At 45.7% G+C, this 20766-nt stretch overlaps 1 protein-coding gene and 2 non-coding genes across 6 annotated transcripts in view; 2 read left to right on the top strand and 1 right to left on the bottom strand.

Moving 5' to 3' along the window:
- The first annotated feature begins 7236 nt into the window (after window positions 1-7236).
- Window positions 7237-7309, top strand: Trnak-uuu. Its single transcript has one exon. It is a non-coding gene; the product is annotated as a tRNA-Lys (tRNA).
- Window positions 7310-7713: 404 nt separating this feature from the next.
- Trnak-uuu lies at window positions 7714-7786 on the bottom strand. Its single transcript has one exon. It is a non-coding gene; the product is annotated as a tRNA-Lys (tRNA).
- An 8842-nt stretch (window positions 7787-16628) lies between these two features.
- The window catches only part of Pik3c2b (phosphatidylinositol-4-phosphate 3-kinase catalytic subunit type 2 beta), a 64060-nt gene continuing 59922 nt past the window's right edge, over window positions 16629-20766 (top strand). For 3 of the 4 annotated variants that reach the window (XM_038349797.1, XM_038349795.1, XM_042053992.1), the window contains exon 1: window positions 16629-17000. The gene's annotated coding sequence lies outside the window, so the exon portion shown is untranslated. Of the gene's footprint in view, window positions 17001-18793; window positions 18852-20766 lie in introns of those variants that run through there. The other variant, XM_038349796.1, reaches the window with a different exon arrangement.

The raw sequence follows: 20766 nt of genomic DNA, 5'->3' as shown, positions 1-20766 counted from the left end.
TCAACAATTGATTGCCTCAAAAGAGAGGGAAGGGCATTTTTAGGTAAAACCCAGTCAAGTATTTCCCCTTCTCCCTTTGTGCAAATACTTTTTGTTTGGTTGATTTAGTTTGGCTCTCTTCTGTTTTGGAGACAGGATCACATTCTGTAGTCCAGGCTGGCCTGTAATTCGTTGTATAGGTCAAGCTGGTCTGGAACTAGAGGCGGTCTTCTGCCTGCTAATTCTGGGAATGCAAGCGTGACCCACATGACTGACATCGCAAGTTCTGGGTCCCCAAGAGCTATATCGCGAGATTCACTCTCAAATTAATTAATTTCCCAACAGGAATTTGCTATTTTTTGAATAATATCTGACTAACTTAGATTCCTCCTACTGTCTGCTGGAATCAGACTTAGAATCCCCTCATGCAGTTCTGATTCTTTAAAATGAACAGTCTAGAGCAGGGGTTCGCAACCTTCCTAACGCGGTGACCCTTCAATATAGTTCCTTATGTTGTGGTGACCCCCCACCGTTAAATAATTTCATTGCTACTTCATAACTGCAATTATGCTACTGTTCTGACTCGTAATGTAAATATCTGATATGCAGGATATCTGAGATGCGTCGCTTGTGAAATCGTCTTTGGGTCCCACCCTCTTCACCGAGAGGGCTCAATCCACAGGTTACAAACAGCTATTTAGAGGCTCCCAAAAAAATAAGACCTGAGGGTCAGGCAGCTGGCCCAGCAGATAAAGATAATTGCCCCAAGCCTGAGTTTCAAAAGTAAAAAAAAAAAAAAAAAAAAAAAGAAAGGAAGGCCTGGAAAGTGGCCCAGTAAAGGAGTCTGATAGTCAGGTGAAGAAAATTTAAATCTAATTATGGCTGAGCTGCCGTCACCCTTGGTGAGAGCCAAAAGGTCAGCGCTTTCCCTTCTTATTTTTCTAAATATTTATCAGCACAATTTGTCTTCATCTAAAGCCTTAACAAGGAAGGGGACTGGAGAGAGTGCTGGCCTCTCTTCTGGAGAACCCAGGTCTGATTCCTAGCACTCACACGGCCCTCCTCACCTATCTGTAACTCCAATTCCAGGTCATCCGACGCTCTGCTCTCTTCCAGCCTCTAAGGACACCGTCTACAAGTGATACACAGACATAAAACAGGCAAAACACCCATACACAGAAATAACTTTGTTTGTTCATTTTCTAAAGACTTTGTAGCTCTAACTGTCCTGGAACTCAAACTCACAGAAGTTCACCTGCCTCTGCCTTATGAGCAGATTAAAGGTATGCGCCACTGTGCCAAGCCATAATTAACTTGTTAAAACAATGCCTTAATAAATATGTCAAACAGAACAAGGCTTAGAAAATAGAGCCTTTACCAGCACGTGGAGGGCCCTGCTTAAATAAATAAATAAACAAATGGAGCCTTACCCATCACATTGACACTGATATGCTGTAAACGTTGAGGGCCCATATCTACCAATCAAATAAACTTAGCAAAAAATAAGCTGGTTAAAAGTTCATAACTCATCTTGTTATCTGCCACTTCCTTCTCAAAGAAGTCTGTTCCCATAAACAAACAGGAAGTCTGATCTGGTCTAGCTGTTTCTTGAAACCAGAGCATTACCCAGTTATATATCTTTAGTGTCTCAAGCTGTAAAATAAAATGGATGAATTAGCTTGTCTATGGCCCTTTTCAATTTTAAAAGAACTAGAAGACAATTCCTGAATTATAACTTTCTGAAACAAAGCTAGAGTGCTAACCCCCTCATCCATAGAAAAGGATATGAAGAAGAATGTTTCCTTCTTCCTACGGAACAGTACTTAACTACACAAAGAAATTGCCTCTCTGACATCTCCCAGCTTCAAACTCAAAGAGTATCATTTTCCTGAGTCTGGTATTTATCTGCTCCATGCATTTCTTTAGAGGTTTAGGATTTTGTTTTGCTTTGCTTTGTTTTTTGAGATAGGGTTTCTCTGTGTAGCTTGGAACTCACTCTGTAGTCCAGGCTGGTCTAGAACTCACAGAGATACGCCTGCTTCTGTTTAGGATTTTTAAAACTTTTATTTATTGTGTGGAGGTTAGAGTTGTTTTCCTCTTTCCATGATGTGGATTTCAGGGTTCAAATTCAAATCCTCTGTGTAGCCCTAGTTGACCAGTTGCACTATTAGATCAGGCTGGCCTCGAACTCACAAAAATCGTCTGCCCTTGCTCTGAAGTGCTAGAATTAAAGGCCTACGCCACTATGTCTGGCCCTATTACACTTTTGGGTTTTTTTTCTTTTTTCTTTTTGGTATTCTTTTGTTTGGTTGGGTTTTGGGTTTTTTTGTTTGTTTCTTTCTTTCTTTCTTTTTTATTTTTCTCTCTTCTTTTGTTTTTTTGTTTTTCGAGGCAGAGTTTCTCTGGAGCCTGTCCTGGAACTAGCTCTTGTAGACCAGGTTGGCCTCAAACTCACAGAGATCGACCTGCCTTTGCCTCCGGAATGCTGGGATTAAAGGTGTGCACAACCATCGCCGGGCTCTTTCTTTCTTTCTTTTGTTTTTTTATTAACTAATTAATTAATTTTGTGGCAGGGTGTAGATAGTCCTAGTCCTGGCTGTACTGGAGCTCACTTTGTAGACCAGGCTGGGCTTGAACTCACTGAGATCCACCTGCCTCTGTCTCCCGAGTGCTGGAATTAAAGACGTGCGCCACCACTGCCCAGCTGAATTTTATTTTTATAGTTGCATCAAACTCTTAAGTGTTTTACTATAATTTATATTCTTCTTTTTGTTTTTTTTTTCATGCATGTGTGTTCCACCTGTGTTCAGGTACTCACAGAGGCTAGAGAAGGCGTCAGATCCCTTGCGTCTGGAGTTACAGGCAGTGTGTGCTGCCTGATGTGGGTGCTGGCAATTGAACGCAGGTCCTCTGCAATAGCAGCAAGTGCTCTTCATCTCTCCAGCCATCTCTCCAGCCCCGCAACTTATGTTCTTATTCCTCATTGTCAAGTTCAATGATGGCAAATCATATAATTATGGTTAAATTCCTTTTCATTGGTGTATAGTGATGTTATTGTTCAGCCATAAGCTGAATTGTACATAGGTAGAATGAATTGTTGTGTAGTTAGCCCCTGTGTTAGTTTTCCAGGGTTGCCATAACAAAATACTACTGGGGGCTTACACAATGAAAATTAATTTCCTCTCAGTTCTGGATCCTTAAGTCAAAGATGATGGAATCATAGACTTGTTTCTTTCTGATTTTTCTCTTCTTGGCTTGTAGTTGGCTGCCTTTGGCTGAGTGCGCATGGGGTCATCCTTTAGCCTGTGTGTTGTCTGTACTTTTATTTATTTTTTTTAAGATTTATTTGTTAATTATGTATACAGTATTTTGTCTGCATGTCTGCTGCAAGCCAGAAGAGGGCACCAGATCTCATTACAGATGGTTGTGAGCCACCATGTGGTTACTGGAAATTGAACTCAGGACTTCTGGAAGAGCAGTCAGTGCTCTTAACCTCTGAGCCATCTCTCCAGCCCTTATTTTGTTCTTGAGACAGGGTTTCTCTATGTAACAGTCCTGGCTGTCCTGGAATTCGATTTGTAGACCAGGCTGAACTTAAATGCACAGATCCACCTGCCTCTGCCTCCTAAGTGCTGGGATTATAGGTGTGTGCTACCATGCCAAGCTTGTTCTATTTTTTTTTAATTATAGCAAACCTTAGCTCCAGGACAGGCTCTAAAGCTGCAGAGAAACCCTGTCTCGAGAAAAAAAAAAAAAAAACAACAACAACAAAAATAATAATAATTATAGCAAACTTGTGGAGGTCAAAGGACAACCCATATCAGTTGGTTCCCACGGGATCTGAGGATCAAACTCAACTAATAATGCTTCTGTAGTAAGCACCTTTACCTGTTGAGCTGTCTGGCTGGCACTTGTCTGTTTTTATTTCCTCCTTTAGCCATAATAGATCGGGGTCTACCTCTATGTCCTTATTTTATAGTAATTACTCTGTTAAAGGCATTGTCTCCAAGAACAGTCAGGTGGTAAGGTGCTGGAGGGGAGGACTTCAATAGGAATGTGCCATGTGCCAGGGACACAATGCAGCCCCTAACATTAACATAGTGAATAGTTTTAGATTTTTTTCCTGGTGTTGTCCAGGCTGGTTATGAATTTGCAAGTTTCTACCTCAGCTCCCTACTAGCTCAGACTGTAGGTGTGGGCTCCCATGCCCAGCTGCATTCCATTTAATTTTTTCCTCAGCCAGTTGGTGGTGACACACACCTTCAACCCCAGCACTCGAGAGGCAGAGGCAGGAGGATCTCTGTGAGTTTGAGGCCAGCTTGGTCTGTAGAGTGAGTTCCAGGATAGCCAGGGCTGATACACCAAGAAACTCTGTCTTAAAAAAATTTTTGTTTTTTCTCTCTTCACAAATATTTCAGTGGTAGAGCACTCAGGTAGCATGTACTGCATCCTTGATAGAATTCCCAGCACCACAATAAATAAGTAAAGGATTTCTTATTGCTTGTTACAAACAATGCTGTAGTGACCTTTAAAGCTTGTCTCCCTATACACTCTATGGAAAATTATTAGACAGTATTGACAATACTGTGTAATTCAGTAGCTAATACCAGGGTGCTCTACAAAGTCATTAGAGAGTTAGTTATACAAGGACATAAGGGATCTGTTGCTCCATGTCTTTGCCTACCTTTACAATCTGCCGATTATACAAACCCTGACACACGTGAGACAGTCACTCACAGCGATTTGTTTAGCAAGGCTGAAGGTTGTGTTTCTTTTTCCTTTTTTAAAAATCAACACAACTAATCAGTTACAGTTGGAAAAGGTGTTGAGAATGGATCACGGTGAAAAAAGAAAACCCAAGTTTGTAGACATTGCTTGTCTACACTCGGTCATGAGGTTATCCCGCACTGTGCAGGGCAGCTGCACTAGTTGGCAGCCTCTTTGCAGGTGCAGTCCCTGGACCCATGTCATGCAGCCCCCAGGCAGCAGGTGCAGCCACTCTGCAGCCTTTGCACTAGCAGGAGCCTGTAAGGGAGCCGGTTGAAGTCAAGATGAGGTGAAGTCACAGGACAGATTCTGACAGTTGAGCTAGCAAGCGGCATGAGTTTTTCCATATTTATTGATCTAAGGTTTGTCAGATATGAATTTCCTACTAATAACCTTTGTTTTGGCTTTTTCATATTAATTTGCAGGAAGGCCTTGGGTTTTTTTTTTTTTAAAGGAAGAAATCTCTGGCTGTCTTTACTCTGCTATACCAAATACTTTTTATTTGTTTATTGATTTATTTATTATGTATACAATATTCTGTCTGTGTGTATGTCTGCAGGCCAGAAGAGGGCACCAGAACTCATTACAGATGGTTGTGAGCCACCATGTGGTTGCTGGGAATTGAACTCAGGACGTTTGGAAGACGAGGCAATGCTCTTAACCACTGAGCCATCTCTCCAGCCTTGTATACTGGGGATTCTAATCCTTGGTTATGTGTATTATAATTACACCTCCATAACTTGTTTCTGCTATTTAAATTTTGTCTTTTAATGAATAGAAGTATTTTGTTTGGTTGATCTGGCTTTGATTTTGTTTTATTTTGTTTTTCGTGACATGAACTCAAGTCACCTAAACTGGCCACAAACTCACTATGTAGCAGAGACTGATCTTTAACTCCTGACCCTCCTGCCTCTACCTCCCAGGTGATGGGATTACAGGAATGTCACACTATTGACCAGTTTAAAGGGTTTTTTGATAAACATATATTAAATTTTATTCTCTTATGTTTTCAGTCATTTATATGTTATTTAAGGGACTTTGTCTTTAGATAAGAAACATGTGCTGGTATATTTTCTTCTAAAACTCTCAAAGATTTGAGAGTTTCAAAGAGTAAACAAATGTAACATAAGAGAATGCAACACATCTTTGCATCATTAAAAGAATGTTCCACAGAATAAACAAATGTAACACATCTTAAAATAATATTCCACAACAAACCTGTTTAGAACTGATCTTTCTTTCTTTCTTTCTTTCTTTCTTTCTTTCTTTCTTTCTCCCTTTCTTTTAATGTGCATTGATGTTTTGCGTGCATGTACGTCTGTGTAAGGGTGCTGGGTCCTGGAATTACAGATAAGTGTGAGCTGCCATGTGGGTGGTGGGAATTGAACCCTAGTCCTTGGGAGAACAACCAGCATCCTAAACTACTGGACCATCTGTCCAGCAGAGAGGTAATTAAGGTTTTCTGGATTGTTTTAAATTATGTATGTCAGGACGTATGTGCATCCCAGTGCAGGTGCTTAGGGAGGCCTGAGGTGTGAGATCTGCCTGAAGCTAATGTAACAGGCAACTATGAGTCACCGGATGTGGGGCAGGGAAATAAACTCTTGTCTACTGGAAGAGCGGTAAGCGCTCTTAACCACTAAACCCACGCTAGCCTCAGTGTCAAACCTTTTGTACATCTCTATTCTGTTGTTTTTCCTTTTTAGGTGTGTGTGTATGTGTAGTTGTGCTCTCGGATCCCCAGGGGTTGGACCTTCAGGCAGCTATGAGCTAGGGTTCCCTGGAAAAGGGGCATGCAGGCCTTACCATATAGTCCTATGCCTCCAGACCCCATCAATATGAAAGTAAATCTCTTCAAGTGGCGTTGCTAGACAAAGCAATTACTCTGAAGACAATTACGAAAGGAATTAAGGGAAAGCAAAATCCGCCAACAAAAGCTTTTTATGGTCCCATTCCCAAGCCAGTTATGTAGCAACGAGCTGTACTCAAATTACTAAGGAAGCTAAAGAGCATCTTTCCGTGGCGGTGGCGAGCATTCCCTTCTCTGGCTTAATAGGGCTTCTGCGGTAGGTGTCACAGCTGGTGACTTCCGTGGTGTGCCACGTAAAATTACCTGAACACGGTCAAGCGACTCGTGGGGTAATCTCAACACCCCTCCTCAGCGCATTCGCTAAAGAACACCATGTTCGAAGTCGCTCTTGAAACTCCTTTTCAACCCTGCTGCAAAGGTTTTAGCACGGACGTCGCCACTGGTGTGAACGACAAAATAGGCCTGAGTCTGTTACTACAGAGTTTCAAACGTAATTAGTTCACAGATCAAAGTCCACCTAATGAGGGAAAACGTGAATCTCACAATTGCGAAGGACGTAGTAACACAACAGGAATCTGAACTGCTTTTACTCTCGCGAGAATACGGCATTTAGGGAGGGTCCACTTGCCCAAGGTTTCCTGCTCTTATGTAAAGCGCTGTAGGAAACCAGCTTCACGAGAGCCCGGATAGCTCAGTCGGTAGAGCATCAGACTTTTAATCTGAGGGTCCAGGGTTCAAGTCCCTGTTCGGGCGCTTAGACTTTTTTTCATTTTGGCTAAATTCAGTTGTAAAAGAAGTCTAGGAAAGACAACGCGTTTCTTAAAAGAATGTTCATTATTCTATTGACATTGTTAAATACAGTTGAAAGAGAAGTGGTCCCTGAAATTTATACAAATTTAAGGGTAGCCCAAACTAAGTAACGTATCATTCTTTTCTGGTGAGGATTGGTGAGTCTACCGACTCGGAACCCGACCTTCCTTACGCGCGGAAGAACAAAATCTTGCCGGTACTAAGAGTATGTATCCTTAAATCTCTCAACTCTACGAAAATTACACCTAATTGTATTTTGAGTAAAGTAACCTTTTTCTTAAGGGATTGATTAATAATACATTTGAAATGCTCAGCAACTGTATGACTTTTCATGCAAAATATCCAGCCGCCCGAACAGGGACTTGAACCCTGGACCCTCAGATTAAAAGTCTGATGCTCTACCGACTGAGCTATCCGGGCGCCCTATAAGGCAACTTTCTCTTCTATTTACTTGATATAATGGTAACCTACTACCTTTTTTTACCTGACGAGCTAAATTTAGATTTTAGTTAGCTATTAAGTATGTTTTTTAATGTTTTAAATTGCTATTTACTTTTCTTTTTTGTTCCACTTACCTAATATATGTTTTCTTTGATGTTTGATTTGATAAATTGCCAGTATCTACTAAACTCTCTAAAACAATATTAATGCTAATCAATTACAGAAAAATGGACAAACAGGGTGAACATTGACACGTCACAATTTGAGTAGGCTCTTTTTATTACACGTTTTCTCTTCTATCACTCTTAATTTCATTCCTCTGGACCACATTCCATTTCTTCCGTTAATGAAGAATAATACTGTCATTCTCCCGACAATGGAGCTGTTCAATTACACCCTCCTTGCACAAGGGCCAGATATGCTGATCAGAGGGTCTACTAATTCAAGGAAAGAGAAGTAAATGGAGATGGAAAGGTGGTTCTGAATCTAGATCGTATAAGAAGGGAGTTTAAACTTTTTGCATTTTGATTGAGTTTTTCTTTTTCTTTTCCTTCAGCCTCCCCAAACGAATTTTTCCAAAGCAAGATTTGTAGAAGCCGGGCGGTGGTGGCGCACGCCTTTGATCCCAGCACTCGGGAGGCAGAGGCAGGCGGATCTCTGTGAGTTCGAGACCAGCCTGGTCTACAAGAGCTAGGTCCAGGACAGGCTCCAAAGCTACAGAGAAACCCTGTCTCGAAAAACAAAACAAAAAACAAGAAAACCAAAGCAAGATTTGTAGACCTAAGGAAACCAAACTATAGTACTGAGAGTAAAAATCAATCGATCAACGGGAGATGGTGATGTACACTTTAAACCCAGATTCCAGAGACAGAGGCAGAAGGATGTCCAAGTTGGAGGCGAGCCTGGTCTACACAGTGAACAACATGTTCTTCCGCACTCCACAGGCACCCACACAGCATACATAACAAAGACATAACATATGTACGTAGTTAAAGATTAAAAAAAAACTTACAAATATAATGAGTTTCCAGATCCGACACTTGGGCCGTGGAGCATAGACAATGAGTGTCAAACACTGATGAGGAACTTCATCTTTGCTTCTGAGTACTTGAAGCTCCTAAACACAGACAACGGCAAAGTAGCTCAGTCTTGGTAGGAGAAAATTTCCTTTCCTAGAACTGTGTGGTTCTTTAAGAACCATGACTATTCCAACTGTGGGAGCCTATATAGGCCAGGGTCTGTATCCACTCGAGGGGATTAGTCAGGTTACCTGTCAGATCCCTTCTGCTCTACTTAGGGTTTTATTGCTGTTTTAAAAGCCGAGTCCGTACTCAACTTAGGAAGGAAAGATTTGTTTCAGTTTACAGTCCCTGTGTCACGTCACAGTCCATGGTGGGAGGGTGGGGAAGGGCAGGAGCTGATGCAGAGACCATGGAAGATTATTTCTTACTGACTTGCTTAGTCTGCTTTCTTGCTAGCAAATCTTTCCTTCCTAAGTTGTGTATGGACCCAGGACCACTAGCCCAGGGGTGGTACTGCCCACAGTGAGCTGAACCCTCCCACATCAATCATCAATCAAGAAAATACGTCACAGGCTTACCCACAGGCCAGTTTAGTGAAAGCATTTTCCCAGTCGAAATATTCTTTTCCCCGATAATTCTAGGTTGCGCCAAGTTGACATATAACAAGCCAGCATACCCTCAAAATGCAAAATTTCACTATTCTGCTATTCAAATTAAGTCTGAAGGAACAAGCTCAAAATGTACAAGGATGGCTGGTTAGACGGTGCAGTGGGTTAAAGGTATTTGTCGCTGAACCTAATACCATGAGGGAGAATAGACTCCCACACTCTGGTGTGCATGCCCACACACATACAAAGACACGCAAAAACACGTGATTAAGATAAAAAAATAGGGCTGGAGAGATGGCTCAGTGCTTAAGAACACTGGCTGCTCTGAGTTCAATTTCCAGCAACAACATGGTTGCTCACAACCATCCTCAATGAGATCTGGTGCCCTCTTCTGGCGTGCGGGCATACATGCAGGCGGAACATTACATAAGAAAAAAAAATCGCCTTTAGTGAGTTCCAGGACAGGCTCCAAAGTAACACAGAGAAACCCCGTCTCAAAAAAACAAAATAAAATACATAAAGTAAAAATAAAAATAAATAAATTAATTAATGCATGAGAACGATTTACTGGTAAACTGTTGTGTTCAGGCACTGAACCTATGGATTAGGAAATAAACAGGCATGGAGCCATGAGCAGTCTCGGAACGCTGAGCCTAGAAGCAAACATGTTTAGCATAAAGAACTAAACCCAAGAGGGACTGGAGAGATGGTTCAGTGGTTACGAGCACATCACTTTCAGTTACTGCATAGGAGCCTACATGGCAGCTAAAAACGTCCCTGTAGCTCCAATTCCAGGGGCTCCAACAACCTCTTTGGTTCTCCTCGGGGCTCCTGTATGCACCTGGTGGCCTCCAAACACACATACCCCATACATGTAAGTAAATAAGTCTTTAAAGAGATGCACACATGGGGGCTGGAGAGATGGCTCGGTGGTTAAGAGCATTGCCTGTTCTTCCAAAGGTCCTGAGTTCAATTCCCAGCAACCACATGGTGGCTCACAACCATCTGTAATGAGGTCTGATGCCCTCTTCTGGCCTGCAGGCATACATGTAGACAGAATATTGTATACATAATAAATAAATAAATATTTAAAAAAAAAAAGAGATGCACACAGCAGTAAACACGGGAGATGAGGAGCAGTGGAATACGTCTTATTGAAAACTCCAGCCTTGGCCATTATATAAGGAAACCACACTATCAGAGTGGAGCTGATGTCATGTGAAATGTGGAAGAAACTGTAAAGAACCAGAGATGTTGATTCGTTAATTTCTGTATATATTGATTGAGCACGTTAGACTTACAGCAAGCAAGAAAAATATCCCTTGCTTTGCTCTGTCTCTATGCATGAGGTGTGTGGATGAACCACACCTCTGAATTTTGGAAGCCCTGGAAGAACTTGCTATGTAGACCAGACCAGCCTCAGACTCACAAAAATCTGCCTGTTTCTGGCCCTAGAGGACCAGGATGAAAGTTCTGGAACACTATGCCTTGTAGGCCACATTTTAGAGGAAGGGAGATGGCATCTGTCCAGGCTGCCTGAGAGGAACAGGAATAAGGAGACTTATTTTTCCTACCCAAAGGCCCTTCTTATTGCTGGAGGAAAAGCCAGAAGTTTCGAGTTTAACTGACTAAATGGCAATGGCGAGTCAGTAAACTGCTTATCGAGTATCTCCTATTTCCAAAACTGAGCAGGATGGCAGGAAGGAACACGGCAAGTAAGGAAGGAACTTGAAGAGCACCCACTGTACCTACCGGCGGAAGTAAAGGGAGGTAGAGCGAGAGAGAGAGTTGGCCAGGCACAGAGCAGGCTAAGGAGAACGATTTTATCTTATCAGAGGTTTGGCTCATTCAGACTGGGGGGCCCCGTTTGAGGTAGCAGGAAATGACTCTGCTTCGCATCTGTTGTGTGAAAACACCATTACAGGTGCCTTCTCAGACCTTGCCGTGCAGGAACCTTCCCTGGTTCTTCCTGAAGCAGCGCCTTACACTGACTGCTGTATCTAATGTTTCCACTAGAGGGCAGGCGAAACTCACAGATTCTGTGAATGGAGCGTCCGGTTCATTTTCAGTTTTATTTCTTTTATTTTTAAATTTACACGTATGTGTACCTGTTTGACTCTGCACCAAGTGGAGACCATGCCTGTGGAGGCCAGAGGAGGTTTTGAAATTCTGGAACTGGAGTTACAGACAATTGTGTGCAGCCTGATGTGGGTCCAGGAACTGAATCCCAGTCCTCTGAAGGCAGCGAGTCATCTCTCTAGCCTTTGTTATTTTTGAGATGAGGTCTCTTATATCCGGGTCTGGCCTTGAGCTTGTCACCCTTCTTTCTTCCCCTCTGGACTGAGATTATATGCAAGCGTTGCCAAACCCAGCTGGGGCACTCGGGAGACAGAGGCAGTTGGATCTAGATAGAATGAGTTCCAGGACAGGCTACACAGAGAAACCCTGTCTCGATAAACAAACAGACAAAGAGGCAGTGGCTGGAGGATTGTTGTGAGTTTGAGACCAAATCAGACTATAGTGAGATCCCGTCTTTCAATAAAAACAAACAAGCTACCCTCCCCCTAAAAGAGACAGAGAGAAGCAGAGGACAGTAGAAGACAAGAGAACTCAGGACATAGCTCAGTTGGTAAAGAGCGCTTACCTTGAGAGCATGAAGACCTGAGTTCAGGTCTCCAATATCTACACTGAAAATATCCGACATGGTAGTTCTCTTGTAAAATCCCAGAGATGGCAAGATGGGAGGAGACAAGGGTTCAGAGTTCACTGGGCAGCTGTCTCAGTCTGGACCATTGAGGGACTTTGTCTCAAATAAAAAGGAAAAAAAAATCAAGAGTGTGTAAGGAGGCCCTGTAGAGAAGCTTCCCCTGGGAACCAGGGCAATAAACATTTTTTTAAATTAATATACCCTTTGATCCCAGCACTGACACTCAGGGAGGCGGATCTTTGTGAGTTCAAGACCAGCCTGGTCGACAGAACAAGTTCTAGGATAGGCTCCAAAGCTGAGGAACCCTGTCTCAAAACCCCAACAAACAAACAAACAACAAATAAACCTCCAATAATTAATTAAATTATTAAAATTAAGTATAATATTTACTATTGCTGCCATAACAAATCACACCCCACCCAGTAAAGTGGATTTTAAAGCATACAGAGCTAGGCCTAGGGCTGTAGCTCAGAGGTAGAGTGTTGCCTCTCGTGCACGGCATCCTGTCTGTGTTCAGTCCCCAGTGCTGCCAAACAGACCAATAGTGGGCCAAGTGTGCTGTGCAGTGGCCATAATCTCAGCACTTGGGAGGTGCTGAGCAGGAGGATCTGAGTTCAAGGCCACCCTTAGAGCAAGTTTGAAGCTAGCTGGGCCACATCAGTCCTCCTCTCAAAAACAACCCCCTGTCCCCTGACCTTACAGCTCAGCAGGTTAGAAGTCCACCGTCACCGATGTCCTGGGGACAGCAGAGCTGTGTTTCCTCTGTTTCTTGCCCTACCTCGTCTCTAGAGTGTCTCCAGCAACAACTTGAAGGCCAGCAACATTGGTTTTCCAAGTGTTCTTCTGTCATCACAGCCCCTCCGGCTTCCCCTGGGGGAGACTGTCTAGTGTCGGGGGCTGGAATGATTAGACCGGGCCTTGCTGGATAATCTGAGAATGATAATTAAGGAGCGATAATCTCACTCCTTAACCTCCAAGGCTTTAACCACACCTGCGAAGTCCTTCTGCCTTGCCATAGAGCACCTCCTTTCATTTTGGGGGTGAGGAGATGGCCATTCCTTCCGCCGGAAGTGCTGCCTACCAAGCAGAACAGACATCTACTGACCACACTGTGGCCGGTGTCATTTGGGCTACAGCGATGAGTGAGGCAAGGACTCTCCTCTGAGGCTAGAGTAGAAGGCGAGGACTGGCCACCAAAGGTCTCACAGGCTTCCTTCAGGAATTTAAATTTGAAGTTCTAGGAAGCCATATGTGCCCGGCACTGTTGTAGGTTCCAGGAATACAGACGTTTCAAAACTACAATAAGGACTGTTTGTAGTGGCACATACCTTTAATCCCCTTCTGGGGCAGAGGTAGGCAGGATCTCTATCCAAGAACAGTCTGGTAACAAGTTCCAGACCAGCCAAGGTTACATAGTGAAAGACTCTGTCTCAAAAAACTCAATTAAGCCGGGCACTGGTTGCACATGCCTTTAATTCTGGTACTCATGAGGCAGAGGCAGGCAGATCTTTGTGAGTTCGAGGCCAGCCTGATCTACAGAGCTAGTTTGGGGAGAGGCGCATCAATGAATTAAAAAAAGATAAAATAATTTTTAAAAGTTTCAAAGCCTTTTCTTAGCTTCACTTTCTTCTTTTAGGCAATCTCATCTTGCTGAGCTGCCTTCTTCCTCCTCCTCTTCCTCTTCTTTTCTTCTTTTTTCTAAATATTTATTTATTTATTATGTATATAATATTCTGTCTGTATGTATGTCTGCAGGCCAGAAGAGGGCAACAGACCCCATTACAGATGGTTGCGAGCCACCATGTGGTTGCCGGGAATTTTTGTCCTGGAACTTACTGTGTAGACCATGCTTGCTTTAGAGACCCACCTGCCTCTGCCTCTGCCTGCTGTGGTTAAAGGCCTGCACCACCACCATCAGCCAAGAGCCCTCTTCTTTACCCTTCTGCTGAACCTATCCTACACACCTGCAACTCTGGCTCAAAGTTGTACTTGGGTGTCTAAATGCTACAGAAGAAAACATTCAGATAGTATCAGCATAGTACTAAAATACCCAATATTAGCTGTGGCTTCTACGCTAGCTGTGAGCAGTTGCTGCCCCCATCCCTAGTCCTCTCTTGGTGCTGGGGTTTAAGGAGGCCTTTTGTAACTGAGCTATATACTCCATCATTTCTATGGTCATTTTAACTTTAACCGTTTTTCTTAAGTCTTCAATTCCATCCTTTGTTTGTTTTGTTTTTTGAGACACGGTTTCTCTGTGTAGCCTTGGCTGTCCTAGAACTCTCTCTGTAAACCAGGCTGGCCTCAAACTCAGAAGTCCACCTGCCTCTGCCTCTCGAGTGCAGGAATTAGAAGGGTGCATCACCATGCCCAGCTTTCACTTCTAGTTCGACTCCCTTTCTCTCACAGATTGCTTAGAGATTATCAAGGAGCAACGGCCTTTTCCCTCAGGGCATAGCCTCTAGATGTAGCAGTCTGCAAATGCCATCTGCCCCTGAGTCTTTCCACTCAAAGACATCTCAGACAACTTTACCCCGAACACTCTGTCCCATGTCCTTTCTTCGGTTGGGACAGTTTTCATCTTTCTTCCTTTCTCACCTTGCTCTTCCCTCTCAACCTATGAACACGTTTCTTCCTCGTCTTAGAAGCGAAATGTGGTGGCTCAGCACTCAGGAAACAGACGATCAGGACTTTGAAGTCAGCTTGGCCTACATAGCAAGTTCAAATGCCAGCCTGAGCTACGTGTGGAAACCTGCGCCAAGTAATAACACCTTTGGTAATCCTTCACGCTCCTCTGTCTCCTGCATTATAGTTCTCCTCTGGGTGATAACCTTCTAGAACCTGTCTTTTACTCTTCAAACCACTGGAACCTGATTTAACTCCCGCCGGCTCCTCTTCCTTGCCTGGTAATGCCCACAAGGTTTCTTTCTATTGGCCCAGATTTCATCTTCAATGAAAACAAAACAATACTCTCCCCCAAATAGTTTAGAACTGTGAACTCATTTTTTTTGTTTTGGTTAAGATTTAGTTTATGTTTGTGTGGGTATGTGCACACGCGTGTGGATGCCTGCAGAGGCCAGAAGAAAACAACAGATGCCCCTAGCGTTACACACCACTGGGGAGCTGCCTGATCTGCCTGCTTCTGCCTCCCAAGTGCTGGAATTGAGGGTTCGCAGGACCAGGCCGGGCTTGTGAACTCCCTTTTTGTATTTGCTTTCTCTTCCATGGGACTACATAAGACTTCCTCTAGTTGTTCAGACTCCTTTTCTTTTCTTCTCTTTCTTTCTTTCTTTCTTTCTTTCTTTCTTTCTTTCTTTCTTCCTTTCTTTCTTTCTCTCTTTATATGCATTGGTGTTTGAGGGAGTCAGACCCACTGGAACTGGAGTTACAGACAGTTGTGAACTGCCATATGGGTGCTGGGAATTGTGCCCTGGTCCTCTGGAGGAGCCGTCAGTTCTCTTAGCTTCTGAGCCATCTCTCCAACCCCTCAAACTCCCTTTCTACTTGATGTTTCTCCTCTTTTTGAGCCCTTTCCAGTTTCTACTTCTACCAGTCTAGGAAGGCCACTAGCCCTTGTCTCTTGGAAAACTGCTTGGGTTTATTGCAGAGTTTCATATAAATAGGGGGAACAACTAAAGTTCCCATAAGTTTTATAAAGACATTTCTGACTTTAACAGACGGGAATGGTAGTATCTTAAGTATGCTTAGCAGCTGTTTCCATGGGAGTTTTGGCTGGAGGGCAGTGGGCATCAGAGCTGAGACTCCCCCAGTGCTTGAAGGGGTTCCGAGAAGGAGGGTTGAGAACCATGAACTTCACAATGTGACTGGAAAGGGGAGAAAAAGGCAAGAAAGGAAGGTAGCAGAGAACAAGATCCATGGTTGAGGAAAGGGTACTTGGAGATCCGAATTATTTAGCAAACCAGACGCAGACGTGGAGCTGGCCAGTACTGGGTGGAGCCTTCAGGAAAATGCTTGACACAGGTGCTTTAAGGGAGGTGCTCAGAGAAAATAACAGTTTCAAAGTTTTCTTCCTATCTTAATTGGTTTGGAGGCTCCCCCCGCTTCTCCTCCCCGCTCAGGTTTGAAGACCGCCCTTGGGTAAACGGGAGAGAAAAGTGCCAACACCTGCAACTGCACCTCCTCCATCAGAGTGGTAGTTCTTTCGGGCATCCCTAGCATGCATAATTATGGGAGAAATTCCTCAAACCGGCAACTGAACGCCCACCCCGTGTCCCTTCCAATAGGGTGATCTGGCTTGCTTTCACCTGACCTCAGAGCAAAGGGTTCCAGCCTGGAAATCAACGACCATCTGCTATCGGGAAGTGGGACTGCTGGCCCCGGGGTCCGCTCAGGACGCCGAGCACGGTGCGGAGGCGGGAGGCGGGAGGAAGAGAGGGAGGGTGGGGGCCAGGTTCCCGCCGCCCCGCCCTCTCGGCTCCGTCGTCTCGGCGATTCGGCGCTGCGGCTGTTGCCCGCGGCCTGGGCCGTGGTGCTGGCAGGAGCGGGCGAGCCTCGCACGCCGTGCAGTGCGCCGGCTGTCCGGGAGATGGCTTCTCCCCGCTCGCCCGCCGCTCGCGCTATTGTCTCACCCGGGGCCGCCTGACTGACTGCGAGCTCGTGCACGCTCCCCACAGACAGCACCGGGCCCCGGACCGACCCCCCATACCCGTCGATTGCCCGTGTGTCCCCTACAGCGGGGACCCCAGAGCCGGCGCGGGGCGGGCGAGGGGAGCGGGCGGTACTGCACATCACGCGGGGGCCGGAGCCTCCTGGAGCTTCAGAGCGAGCCGGGGCGTGGGAGCCCAAGTCGCCCAGCCACGACAGTCAGGGTGTCTCGGCGGAACCCGCGGCCAGCACAGGTAGGACGAGTACTCGGAGGTGAGCACCGCCCGGGGGCTGCAGAGCGCCCAGCTAGCCAGGGCGACGAGGGCAGGGCTCCCGCCCCAAAGCACCAGCGCCAGGGGCAACAATGGCAGCGCCGAGAGCCCAGTCGGGTCCCAGGCGCCCGGCAGGTTGCTCGCCCCCACCCCACGGCGCGCTAGCGACTCGCGGCCTCGCGGGCAGTCACCCGCTGCCTCCTCCGGAACACACTTCCCGGGTGCAGCTGCAGGGCGAGCTGAGCCAGGGGACCGCTTTGGAGTCGATTTGTTTATTAGTTTGTTTAAGAGCAAAACCTGTCCTGGAGTGGGGGTGATGGGAGTGGTACTTCCTGTGCAGTGGGTGAGAAGTCAGCGTCCACCCTCGGGACTGTATACATTTTTCAGCCAAGAGGAGGGTAGGATTGGCCTTATATGGATACTGCAGCAGCCAAAGACTGAAAGCTTGCAGGAGAGCCTGGGACCCTCAGGCCCAAGTCCCCAGCCCCTCCGGGAAGGAGCTCCTCTTCTGGGCTGTACTTGTCCCTCGTTTTTTTCAGTTCCATACAGCAGCAGCTTTGGTGTTCTGGTGTGAAAGAAGCTGGAATCCCTGGCAAGGCTGCCAAGCTGGGGTGGGGTGGGGAGTCCAGGGGCTTGGCAGGCTTCTGGGATGTGGAAAGAGGTTACCAAATGTATGAGGTTAGTGTATACACCCTTGTTGGCTGAGGCTGAAGTGTGCGTGGAGGCTGCCATTGCTCTTGCTCCTTCTGGGTAACCTGGCTCTACATCTCACCTCCCTTTTGGATCTTTGTGGTTTCCCTGTCCCAGCCCACCAGTCATGCTTAGGGTGGAAGTCCTATTGTCTCTGGCTGCCCTAGTATTTTTATTCAACTTGGTCAGAGAGTTCAGCAGTCTGGACTGCTGAGCCCTAGCAGGCCTGAGATTCTTCAGTAGGCTACCTGGGCTAATACCACTCCTTCTTTTTCTACACTACCTGCTTGTCTGGGAATGACCAAGCAGATGTAAGCAATTTGCACTGAATTCCAGCCCCGAAACAGTCCTGAATGAAAACTTACTGAGGCCTTGGAAAGATATTCAGGAGAGAAATGGTCCAGGAATGGCAGCCCAGGCCCACAAATATTCCCCCCTCTCCAGCTGTAGCTCCTGGAGCCCTGTCTGTGAGCCCGAGGAACTGCTGCTTCTCCGGAGCCTGGCAGTTCCGTGTGGGGCTACGTTCACGGAAAAATTAAGTTGAGGCACATTTTATAGCTATGCCTGACAGCCAGCATCTGAGCAGACAGTGGCTTTGAGAGAGAGCCCTGGACCCAGGCTGTGGCTGCTTCTTTCCTTTGGCTTCTGGGTGAGCCCAGGGTTTGGCTTCTGCAGTTCAGGGCTTACTACTGAGTGTATGGGTGTGTATGTCTGAATCTGATGGAGATACCAGACCTGGCCAGAAGGCAGCCTATCCATTTTCCTTTCCACTGGAACCCTGGGTAAGGGATGGTCAATTAGTTCTGGGGGCCCTCGGTATTTTTCTGGGGTGCTCCTTTGGATTTGCCTGGTGGTCTAGAATGTCTGCTTTTTTTTTTTGCCCCCGAGACCTAATTGTGTTCCTACAAAAACTCCACACCCTTGTGGGCCTTTAGGACCCTTGTGGTGCCTTGCTCCTGCATTTTACAGGTGCTGTGTGACTGCTGGGACCATCGGAGAGGAAAATGGAGGTGTGTCTGTTTCTTTGTGTGTTGTGACTGATCACAGACTTCAAGTTCCTCATACCCCCAGGACGTACACTTGGTCCACACCATGAGGAATGGTAGAGAAGTTATCACGAGGCCCGACTTTGAGTGAGGCCTGGTAAGATTTACTTTCTAGACGTGAACATGGATAATTTGTGAAGTTGATTTTATTTCCGTATTTGTAAAATGGGGGGAAAAGTATCTGTGGCTCATAGGATTGTTTTAAATGTGGTGCTTCCCCAAATGAAGTGATACGTGCAAGAGCAGTCTGCAAACGGCAAAGGACCGCCCCCCTGCCCCACATGGTGGCTGTAGCATTTGTCCTATGAGAGGACGAACAGCCAGGGGTATTGATGGAGTAAATTGAGGGGAATATGGAGTAGGGAACATTCCAGAACCTTTCTCTTTTGAGAAAGGGAAGCATGGCACGATAATATAAATACTATTCCTTGTGTGTTCCTCTTTAAATAGAGCTGACAGATGGGAACTGGGAGGGAAAGGCTGCCTAGTATTTGTAGGGAATTGGGAGAAAGACTTTCCAAAGGCTGCTTACTGTCTGCAGACAGGCCAATGCTGACCTGGCAAAAAAACAAAAACAAAAAAGCCATAATAGCTAACACTGGTGTCAGCCAGCCAGGACATGATAGAGGTGGGACTTAAACAGGAAAGCTACTTTGCATATCCCATGCTCATGGCTCAGTGTCACCACGAGAGACAGAACAGGCCAGCAGCAGAGATACAGAGATACAGAATATATTTGTTATAGATTCCCTGAATTGCCCGAAAGATGGCACCAGATTTGAGCCACCTTAGATTAAAAAGCTTCTTAAGGACAGGGGCCCATGAAGATGCTTCCCACACCCAGCCCCAGCTCTGCTGAATGCTTCTTCAGTTCCCTGTTGTTAGGAAGCAGAAGCATGAACGTGAGAATTCCTTAGGCTCCCACCTCACTCGCTTCCCCTGTCAGGATAACCAGATCAAGTTATTTTGTCTTCTTCTGGGCATCTCTGGTAGTACATCTGGGCTTAGGAGGCTCTGGGAAAATTAGGACCGCTTTCTTGTTTTAGTGTATTTGAATTGGATTTGCTTGTGTGTGTGTGTCGTGTCCCCGTGTGTGTGTGTGTCCATTCTGTCTGTCTGCGTCTGTGTGGTTGTACACATACCATAGCATGCATGTGGTCAGAGGACAACCTTCAGATATCAGTCCCGCCTTTCACCTTCTTGAAGTCTGAATCTCTTTGCCCATGAGTAAGCCATGAGCTAGCTGGCTTCTCCTGGAGATCCTCCTCTTTCTGCTTCCCATTGCCCAGCACTAGTGCAGCAGCTTTCACCAGAGGTCTCAGCTCACCTCCCAGGCCAGCCCAGCAAGTGCTCACCCCTACTCCCCCTGCCCCTGGTGTCTGGTTTTGTAAAACAAAAGTGACGGATGATGCTTATTTTTCTGATCATAGAAAGTGTTAGAACTGAGAAGGACCCGAAAATAACCTCCTTGAGAGGTGACTTCAAGGTCACAGCTTTGCTGGCTGCACTGGAACTTGATGCTGGCTCCAGGGCTCAGGACAGAACCTGCTCTTCTGCTCTTTCAGCTAGCCAACCCTGTCACTGGCTGCCTTGATGGGAAATTCCCCTCTGAACAGAGGGAATGGAATTTCCTCACCCTGGTTAAGCAGACTAGGAACTCTAGCTGCTATTCCTTCTTCCTGAAAACTCCCTAGAGGAAGCCTCGTAGTATCTCCTTTCAGAGAGAAGTCAAAGATCACGAGCCTCCTTGGAAACACAGCCTCTCACTGTACCTGCGGTGCTGCCTCTCCTCACCAGACCCTTCTCAACATTGCTTTTCTCCCTCTCCTGGGCCTTCCCAACCCATTCCAGACACCAAGCACTGCTGTCCCCACAGACTACTTTTTTGTTTGTTTTTATTTATTTGAGACAGGGGTTCACTCTATAGCTCAGGCTAACTTCGCACTCCCTGTGTAAACTAGCCTGGCCTTGATCCACCGGCCTCTGCCTCCCGAGTGCTGGGATTAAAGGCC

Source organism: Arvicola amphibius, chromosome 12 (genome assembly GCF_903992535.2).
Source record: "Arvicola amphibius chromosome 12, mArvAmp1.2, whole genome shotgun sequence".
NCBI classification, from domain to species: Eukaryota; Metazoa; Chordata; class Mammalia; order Rodentia; family Cricetidae; genus Arvicola; species Arvicola amphibius.
The sequence above is the reverse complement of the archived record's forward strand: the minus strand, read 5'-3'. Positions and strand labels throughout refer to the sequence as shown.